This window comes from Prunus dulcis, chromosome 4 (assembly GCF_902201215.1).
Source record: "Prunus dulcis chromosome 4, ALMONDv2, whole genome shotgun sequence".
NCBI classification, from domain to species: Eukaryota; Viridiplantae; Streptophyta; class Magnoliopsida; order Rosales; family Rosaceae; genus Prunus; species Prunus dulcis.
Genome location: NC_047653.1, coordinates 18387700 through 18398897, shown reverse-complemented (window position 1 = coordinate 18398897; position 11198 = coordinate 18387700).

Here is an 11198-nt window from a genome sequence, read left to right as displayed (position 1 = left end):
ACCACATGAAGTGAAAAAAAGAAAGCAGTTACTATTTAATCAACATACTTTAGTTTATTTTATGTGTATATAACTCACTTTTTTGGACTTGGGAAACTCGCTGACTGAATAACGCAGCAAGTAATAATTGTCGATTAACAACAACAATACAACCAACATGTGGACATCTCATCTTCAAGCATGTTATATGTGATCTGCCACAGTATACAACATATTGCTAAACAAAACAATTAAGTCTATTCCGAATGTCAATGCATATGCAAATGAAAAGAAAAGAAATAAAACCAAGAGATATATAACTATGTGCAAAGCACATATTTGCTCTAATTAAAAGATTGGATGTTTATGTTTCTTTATGTCCGACTCCTTCAAGGAAATATAATAATTCTCAAGAAAAAAAAATTAATTACAAAAAATACAACATCAGTAGATATGGACTCACAGTTGTGTGACGCACGAATTAAAATCAATTTCAATTTCTTTTTCGTTAGATTTCTAGTTTATCAAGGGGAGAAGAATGATAGAACTTACGTTATTGAATGGGAGTATCTAAGAGTTTTTGCTTGCTCAAGCATCCAATTCAATTTGAAAGGTAAGCTAACAAATGAATTATCTGAATTTATGATCGATTACCACCACATGAAGTGAAAAAAAAAAGTAATTACTATTTAATCAACAGACTTCATTTCTTTTTTAATGTGTATATAACTCACTTTTTTGGATTTGGGAAGCTCGCCGACTGAATACCTTAACAAGTCAGTAATTGTTGGAACTTGATTCTAATCAACCCAGCCAGAAAGTTGCTCGACTATAATTTTTACCATCTTAACATGTAGTCCAAAAGAATTGATAGATGATTAACACTGCATACATTATAATCAAAAGCCACATATATTTCGTTGCTTCTTTCTCTATAAGATGTAAGAAGATATGGAGAATATTGTCGATTATTTTCTTCTAAAGTCAACGTATTGATCATGTTCTCGATCAATGGTAGCAATACGACCAACATGTGGACATCTCATCTTCAAGCATGTTATATGTGATCTTCCACAATATACAACATATTGCAAAACAAAACAATTAAGCCTATTTCAAATGTCAATGCATATGCAAATGAAAAACTAAAACCAAAGATATATATAATTATGTGCAAAGCACATATTTGGACAAATTAAAAGACTGGATGTTTACGTTTCTTTCTTTCCGACTCATTCAAGAAAATATAATCATTTTCAAGATTAAAAAAAAATTTCATTACAAAAAATCACAACATCAATAGATATAAACTCACAGTTGTGTGGCGCTTGAATTAAAATTCACTTTCTTTTTCATTAGATTTCTAGTTTATCAAGGTTGAGAAGAATGATAGACCTTATGTTGTTGAATTGGAGTATCTAAGGGTTTTTGCTCGCTTAAACATCCAATCAAATTTGAAAGGTAAGCTACCAAATAAATTATCACGATTTATAATTGAGTGCCGCCACATCAAGTGAAAAAAAACAAAGCAGTTACTATTTAATCACCAGACTTCAAATTTTTTAATGTGCATATAACTCACTTTTTGGACCTGGGAAGCTCGCTCTCTGAATACGTACACAAGTCAGTATTGGTTGGGACTTAATTCTAATTAACCTAGCCAGAAAGTTGCCAGACTACAATTTTTACCATTTTAATGTGCAGCTCAAAAGATTTGATAAATGATTAACACTACTGTTTGGGCTTAAAAATTCCACACACCAACCCAATTAAACATTGGTCCATATCAGAAGATAGAGATGTGGGCTTTATTTCCAGAAATCAACCCAAGTGACTTTAAGAAGCCCAAATTTTTGAGACAATTGGCAAGGGATTAAAATTACAAAATTAGAGATTAAGATTGCCATTTAGTGACTACTTAATACCGAGAAGATCAAAGAAGCCTCCAAAATTGAATCAGGCCCAGCTTCTAAAAACCTCTCACTATCTAATTACAAAACCAAAAGCAAGTAAGTAGATTTTTTATCTAATAAATATTTTCTCAAAAGGACCCCACGTGACTTTTTGACTTTGGAAAAATCAAAATTTTTAACTAAGACAAAGGAAGTGATAGGGAGTTAATGAGGACAGGTCCTACATGAGAACTTGTCCATTTTTTAGCCAGAGAAAGAAGATCAAATCCCCCCTCAATATGCATAAAAGCTTTGCACCTAAGCAGGTTGCACTTCCAATAGAAAAGCAGGGGGCAAACAGACCATTATGGCAGATTCTGTTTTTACAGTAAACAAGCAGAGAACAGGAAGAGTTGGTTTTCTTTTAGGAAAAGTAAGGAAAAGACCACCATGAAAACTGACTGTTGATGGTTTCTTCTCTGCCAGAATAATAACTTCCCTTTTTGTGGCATTAAAAAATGAAAATCTTTTTGAAAGATCTGCCACCCAGTATTTAAAGATTAAAAAACCCAACTCCAGCATTTTCTTTAAATATGAGAGGACGTGAACAGATCAAGGACAGCCAAAAAATCAATCAAGACAAGAACTCTCAAAGTCATACTGACAAATTCTAAAAGATCAATTGATCTATATAAAATAAAAAAGCCTTCAGATACTGAAGTAATCAAAACTCTTTGATCCATAAGAAACAGGTCAGCCAGAATTCAAGTCTCTGACTTCACTTCAGTTCAGAGAAACAGTTTTGCAAAGCGAGATTTCTCTTATTACAAATTTGGTTCAGCACAAGCCAAGTCAAGTAGAATCCGGATTTTTTACGATATAAAAATCTCAACAAATTTATAGAAGGTCTTGATAAAGCAGAACAAGTATTATAATACAGCTCTAGCTCAGTAGTCATCAATCCAGCCATTTATGCCCCTTCAGACTGAAGTGGCCTCAATTCTGCCCGTTCAACAAGCCTCCCAGAGCTTGAAATAGATGGAAGCTCTGCCAAACTCAAATATTGGTATCGATTTCCAGTTGAAATCTATCGGTTGAAGGTGCTAACGATTCAACCTAGCATAAACACATCCAATCCAGCCTAGTTCAGAGGTAGCTACCCAGGCAGAAATTGAAGTCCAAACTTTCTATTGTCCTTTCCGAACTTGGCATTGGCTACAATGGGCTGTAGCCCAGGGAGGTTTTGGGGATTGAAAAAATCAAACATATATATATATATATATATTTGTCTTATTTTAAATAGGATTAACTACAGTAAACCCCCCAAACTATGGGGTGAATTACAAATTCATACCTAATGTTTATTGACCCGTTTGACCAGTACACAAACTTCACGGAACCTTTCAAAATACACATTCCGTTATTATACAGTTAAAGGAACCGTTAAGTACTGACGTGGCCTGTCTAATGTGGTATTTTTTTGCTGAAGTGGACTCCATGTGGACACAAATTAATAAAATATTCCTTTATTTGATAAATTAATTAAAAATTTTAACATCAAATGAATAAAAAATAAAATTAGAAAAAGTCTTGCAATGCTTTGTTGGGGGATCGCTAGAAATTTTTCAGTGGAAAAAATAGGGGTGTTGTGTTGGGTTTATTGTGCATTGATGACATTTTTTTGGGTGATTTGTGGGGAGAGAAATAGGAGAATCTTTGATAATTCTAAAGGGGAGGAGATTGACCAACTATAGGACTAGGTTTATTTTTGGGTGTGGCTTCGTACTCTAAATTTGTCAGATTTTAAGGACATTAATTTTTGCTTTGTTCTGATTGTTCTTGTTGGCTCTCTTAGTCACCTCTGTTGTTTTGTCTTCCTGATGTTTCTTGGGAAATAAAATTTTGTTTCTTTAAAAAAATATATATATATATATATATATATATATAGCTGTTAATCTTTTTTTTTCTTCTGTTTTTTTTCCTTCATGTAAACCAGGTTAGAAATGAGATGATTGTCATAAGATAGAATGTTGCTTTGAATGTGCTGGAGGAGTAGCATATTTGGTGCAATAAGCTTATACTTACTGGTATTTTCTTTCTTTCAACTATGTGCTGGTTGAATTATTTGTATATGCTTTAGGTTCAACTACTCTTCCAGTAGGTGTTATATCAAATTAGGAAAGTGTCAACTTTAAATATAAAAAAAGAAAAGAAAAGATTGTCACATGTGTTTGTATTTAGTTGCTGTTTATTTTTGCCAGACATAAGAGATGTGAATTTGTGTCTCTCTCATCTTAGATCAGTGAATATTATAGGTCTTTAACTTGATATTGTTTTATGTGATCAGTTTTGTCGTGTGGATGCTTTGTATGAAATATATCTACATAACCATTATTAGGACTAATAATTACTTGTATGACATGCGTGAGTGGTTACTTATTTTTTGTCCTCATTGTTTTGTGATGTATATTGATTCCCTTATTTGTATTAATTCATCCATGTCTATGGACTTTTCAAGGAAAGACAAAAAGAAGCCATTATGGATAAATAATGGGTGTACTTTTCAAAGTTAATTTTAAAGTCCCCAACTTTAGATATTAAGATGTATATTACACATATAATTCCTTAGTAAAATGATGAGTTTTTTTAAATAGAGATTCTAGAGCATATCGTGATGGGACCAAAAGGTTTGTTGATATGGTTCAAGCTAATAACAGGGATCCAGAAAAGATTCAATGCCCTTGCAGTTGTTTAAACCTACAACATCACCATCATGGTATAGTTTATGGCACTTGGTTATGAATGGAATGGATCCTACGTATACTAGGTGGATCTTTCATGGGGAAGAACCAAATTCATCAGTATAAGATGAATATAAGGAAATGCCAGAGACATATTTCATGTATAGAGATGCATTCCTTCAAGATGATGATGTTGTTGAACACAAGATAGAGAGAAGAGCTGGATTTTAAAATTTTAGTGGATGATGCAAAACTTCCCTTATACACAGGTTGTTCTTACACAAAGATGTCTTTAATTGTTGTCTTATACAAGGTTAGGCATAGTCTAATTGATATAGCTTTTGACGAGCTTCTTCATATTGTTCATGGTTTTCTACCATGTGATAATAGACTTCTAAATTATTTGTATGCAACCAAAAAATTACTCAATGATTTTGGTCTAGGATATGAAAAGATACATGCTTGTGTGCAAGTTTGCTGTTTATTTAGAAAAGATTTAAAGGACAAGGAGACATATCCAAAGTGTGGTTCTTCACAGTGGAAAATTAATGAGCGTACCAAAAAAATTCAACAAGGAATCCCTACAAAGATCTTGCTTTACTTTCCAATCATACCAAGATTTAGGAGAATGTTTAAGTCACCTGTAAAGCTAGAACAATTAACATGACATTACACTAATAGAAGTCACGACTACAGTTGACGCATTGGCATGGAATAGGATTGATAATAAGTGGCCTTCTTTAGCTTCAGATCCACGTAATCTTAGACTCGGCCTTTCTTCCGATGGATTTAATCCTTTCGGTGATCTTAGTTCTAAATATAGTTGTTGGCTCGTGATTTTGGTTGCATATAATCCATCCCCCCCAATCTCTATGCATATCCAAGGAGAATTTAATGTTGACATTACTCATCCCATGGCCAAGGCAACCAGGAAACGATATAGATGTATATTTGGAACCACTTGTAGAAGATTTGAAAATTGTATTGATGTGGGAAATGAAAGACTTTCCAGCTTATGGGAATTTGTCTAGATATTCCACCAAGGGTGAGAAAGCATGTCTAGTGTGCGGGGTTAACACATGTTCAAAGTGGTTGACTCATAGTAGAAAGTGTGTGTACATGAATCATAGGTTTCTTGCACACAACCATCCATTTCAGGGAAAAGCAAGGTGGTTTGATGGAAATATAGAATGTGGGCAAAAGTCTAGAACATTAATCAGTTCAGAAGTTCTTCAAGTAGTGAAGAATTTGAACAATGATTGGGCAAAAGCAAAGAAAAAGATCAAGAAAAAAAGGAAGAGAAAGACAAATAAAATTCTATATGGCCTTGGAAAAAGAAATCAGTTTTATTTGAGTTGTCATATTGCGAGGTTTGTCGTTTTACCTCTGATTTTTATTCAATTTTATTAGGACTTCATACTTTCTTTATGTTTCTTTGGGAGGTTTATTGCTAAAGTTGATATATCATTTCTTTGTGTTGTAGACATTATTACTACGTCACAATTTAGACGTAATGCACATCGAGAAAAATATTTGTGAGAGCATTGTTGGCACTCTCTTGAATATGAAGGGAAAAACAGAAGACAACTTGAAATCTCATAAGGATTTGAAAGATATGGGAATCCAAAAAACTCTATATCTGAATGATGATGAGGCTATTTGTAAAGCAAGATCATTCACACTCTCAAAACAAGAGGAGCATCTTTTTTGTAAAAGGACCTTAGATCTAAGACTGCCATATGGTTATAGCTCAAACATTGCAAATCGTGTATCATTTAGGCCTTAAGTCCCATGACTATCATGTCCTAATCCAGCAAGCATTGTCGGTAGCATTAAGAGGCCTTCTACCAAAGGGACCAAGGGTTACAATATTTTGACTATGTGCATTTTTCAATGAAGTATGTCAAAGAGTGATTGATAAGAAAAAAATGGAGGTTCTTTTGTTAGTATTGATTTTGTGATTGACAATTCCTAGAGACAAATTAGACTAAGTATAGATGGTAAATTAGTTGTGATGGTGGCTGTACAAATTCCAAGATATGCTTTGAAGGCTTATATGTCAACCAATGATCACTAAGGTAAATTCCTCATTCAATCATGCATCCTGATTGTGCTATTTCAAGCATTATTTCAAACTCACAATCTAATTAACATTTTGATTAAGAAGACTTTTTATTTTAAAGATTAATTTATTTTATAAATTGCTTTCCAGTTTTGAACATTAAAAGTCTTCATTGATTGGAAATCAATTAGTCTGATTTGGAAAATAAATATGTTGATTAGGAATTAATTGATCTTGTTTCCAGTTTTGAAAACTATTATAAAAAGCAAGGCTTGGTTTTCATTCGTTCAATAACTTTGAACTATTAGAGTATTTCTTGAGTTTTCATATACACAAAAGAAAGTTGTTGTGCTTTATTTTCCATAAGGATAAATCATCAAGAGTAAGATTATCTTGGTGATTTGTCTTTGTATTCATATTGCATTCATTTGCATGTTCGATGACTCATATGGTTAAGGACACCAAGACCGTTGTGGCGGTTTTTCTCCGATGAGCTTGAATCGATAGTGACCAGTATCAGATTCAACATAAGGAGAGTTGGAAAAACTCCGGCTAGCTTGAAGCAATCGTGACCAGTATTGCATTCAACATAAGGAGTGTCAAAAGATCATCCCGCGAAAAGTTGAGTTATGATGAAGTTGGTACATTGTCTAGAGTGTCTAGGACAAGTTTGTATACTTCTTGTAATCATCGTTCTATAGTGGATTTGCCTTGGACTATTGGGTCCCGTGGATTTTCCCCAAAGGTGGGGTTTTACCACGTAAAATAACTTATGTGTTTTTATCTGTTTTTACGTTTTATACTGTAGAGGATTGATACATCATATCAATCCCTTTGGCGTGTTTTTATATATTACCCACCATTCCTTAGTGTTGCCCACCAAGTTCACTTCAGACACGACTGCAGAAAGATTAATATCTGACAAATCAGTTGAAAGCTTGTCTTCTTTAGTCATGTATGCCTCAGTCTTGCCCTTTTTCTTTTGGTTGCCTTGTCCATTTCTACTTCAGCAATCCATAGCTCGATGCCCTTGCTTGTTGCAATTGAAGCACTTTCCCTTAAATTTCTTGGACTTCTTGGAGTTCCCTTGACTTAAGCCTTCTCCAGAGTGCTTCCTCTTCTTGTTATTTCTTGACTCTTTTTCCACTATATTAGCCTTAACTTCCATTGTGGATCCAGACTTTTTGTCAGCACGGCGATTGTCCTCTTCAATCCTTAGACTTACTATCAAATCCTCAAGTCCCATCTCCTTACGCTCCTTACGCTTATGCTTAAGGTAGTTTTTGAAATCATTCCAAGAGGGTAGTAGTTTTTCAATGACAGCAGCCACTTGGAAAGACTCACTCAATTCCATCTTTTCTGCATGTATCTCATGTAGAATGAGTTGGAGTTCTTGGACTTGACTTATGACAGTCTTGGAGTCTACCATCTTGTAGTCAAGAAACCGACCGACAATAAATTTCTTCATTCCTGCATCTTCGGTTCGATATTTCTTGTCTGGTGACTCCCATAAAGCCTTGGCAGTCTGAATTGGACTATGCACATTGTATAGTGCATCACTTAAACCATTTAGGATGTAGTTCCTGCAAAGGAAATCCGACTGGTTCCATGTATCAGAAGCAACCACTGTTTCTATTGTATCACTAGGTCTAGGAGGATCTACTTTCAGGATATGAATCAAATTCAATGTGGTGATGTAGAACAACATCTTTTGTTGCCATCTCTTAAAATCCATCCCATTAAAATTTTCAAGCTTTTCTGCATGATTATGGGATGAAGGCAACACTACAGCAGGTGCACTTGTCTTCACAGAAGGACCCACTTTCTGTATCTCATTCGACATTTTCCTTAATTGAGTGAACAATCTCAATGTCAATAAACAAATATTTGGCAGTCTTTAATAGATAAATAATGAATCACAATAGAGTGTTACAACAAAACACACAGAAATTAATAATGCAATACCGATAAAAAGTATAGCAAATGCAATATGCAATTATTCAAGATAACAGTAATATAAAATGCTATAATTCACAGGTACAGTAATATTAATGTATGTAGATAAATATAATCATAATTTATAAACAGAATAATAAAAAATGATGCCAAACAGAAAACAGATTCCAAATGAATAAATAAAAAACGATGTTGTATATGTAGGCTTTGTCTAACAATAGAAACAGAAGGCAATTAGTGTTTGTGGCAATCTTTATTGAATGGTCCTGATTGTTATAACTTAGATTTGTTCTTAGATTTGTTTAACTTTGAATTGTATAAAACAAAAAAAACTAACAGGAAACCAATTCAATAGAATAAACAACTAATAAAAGGATGTTTTGTGTTTGTACCAAAATTAAATCTTTTGCAACGTTAACAATTAAATGCACAAACACATATCATTTTATATGGCAATTAAACACAGATTAATGTATATAGCAATTAACACATATAATTCGTCTTAGATTGTAGGAAACATGAGTGCTAAATTGCTATAAAATAAATAAATAAACACTACAAACAAAACAGATTTTTACAACAGCGGAATGGAATTAAAAGAACCTTAATTGGGTCGAGGAAAGTGTTGGACACTCTGATCTTAAGACGAATTACGCCCCACACTGGTGCTTATGGTTCACTAGCCTTCGCCTCCCAGGATACAACGACTCCCCTCCTTATGAAAGAAGCACTACAATTCACAAGGAACTTTGAACCAAAATTATGCAAGAACCTCTCTTTATGAAAACTCTAATGCTCTCTATATGTGAAAGTATGTATGTAGAGAATTGATTGAATGAATAAAATTGCAGGAGGATTGCTCTATTTATAGATGATGAAATACCCTTTCCAAAAAGGTATCCCAATCTGAAAAGGCAAACAGTGCATCCCTAGATCTTGAAGAGTTGTCACCCCAAACAATGTATCCCTTAGTTTGAAGAGTTGTCACCCTCCCAATTGAAGATGTCTTTACCCAAGGATCATGTCTTTAACCCAATGGATTTTATTAATTTCCAAATTTCCATTCAAATAGAAAATTAATATTAAATAAAATAATATTAATATTAATTTATCACACCAATAACATTGAAGAGTTGGAAAGAATTTATAAATCAAATATAGGAACATGTCATGGTATTGTATAGTTGAGCCTTCACACATCCATCCATATTATAATTTATTTCACATTACCATCTAAAGTAATATGAATGTTTTTTTTTTTTTTTGGTAGCAAAAGTTCAATCTTGATGATTGCCACAAGAAATATACTTTTTGAAAGTTATGCAAACTTTGGAGGGATCATCGATCCAATTTAGTGAAAATGGTGATAAAGCAAGTTCAAGTGGTTGACCTACCACGCGTTGCTTCTGTTCTCAAACCGAACAATGTAAAAACTAGGGATGAATGACTCTCATTTCTCAAAGAACAAACTAGTCAAGAAACTAGAGTAAGTGTGTCTTTACTTTGTTATCTTTAGTGTGTCTTAATCTTTAGTGTTGGCTGCTATTAATGATGTTGTAGATATTGATTGAGTGTTTATCGAATTTGATCTAAATGATCCATCTTATATTTGGATATTTACCCATGTTTGTTAGGTCCTATTGATTTATATTTTAGCATTAATTTGATATATTCTCTCTTTGCATAGGAAAACTGTCAAAAGTTCAAGGAAATGAGGGCAACACAAACTTTAGTGCATAAAACGAGCCGAAAAAGCTTTGCCTGCGTAGAGGATGAACTGGTAAAAATGACATTAGTTTAATCTCAATTTGTAATGTGAGTATTGACCCTTTTTTTCTTTTTGCATCGACAAAAAAGTGAGACACCTTATGCAATTTCAAGAACTGATGTTTGGATCTATGGACACAAAAAGAGAAAGAAGAATGAGGATGATGAAGTTGAGGATCTAGATTTAGTGGTAAAAACTATATGTTGCATATTTTTAGTATTTATCCATAGATTGATATTTAAGTTTTTATTTTTGTGGTGGTAAATTTTCAGAAAGAAGTGAAAAAGTACAAAAAGGAACAAGGTCCACATAAATATTCTATTAAAGCATATTTTGAATAGATTATGATGGTGATTTCAATGATTTGTTTCTTTATATCTCAATTAATTATTTTTTCTATAATGTATCTCTTTGTTAAACTCAAATGCCACAAGGTTGATAATGAAAAAATATTTTGTCAAAATGAATTGGAATAATCAGGAAATTGGATTATATTTATAAATAAATAAATAAAACACACACATACACATACGGCGTGCAAAACGAGCCGTTAATAGCTTAAGGAGCTGTGTAATGTATACGAATTAAGGCGTGAAAAATGTGCCGTAAATATGTATCAAGTAAAGCTTTTATGGCGCGCCTAAAGAGTCGTGTAATGTATACCAATTAAGGCTTGCAAAATGCACCGTAAATGGTTGTCCAAACCCATTACGAGAACTCAATCATGGTGGGCCTTACGCTTGAGGCAAGTGAATGCATGCCGTAAAAGAAAAAGGCTTTTTACGGCTTGGCCTTTCATG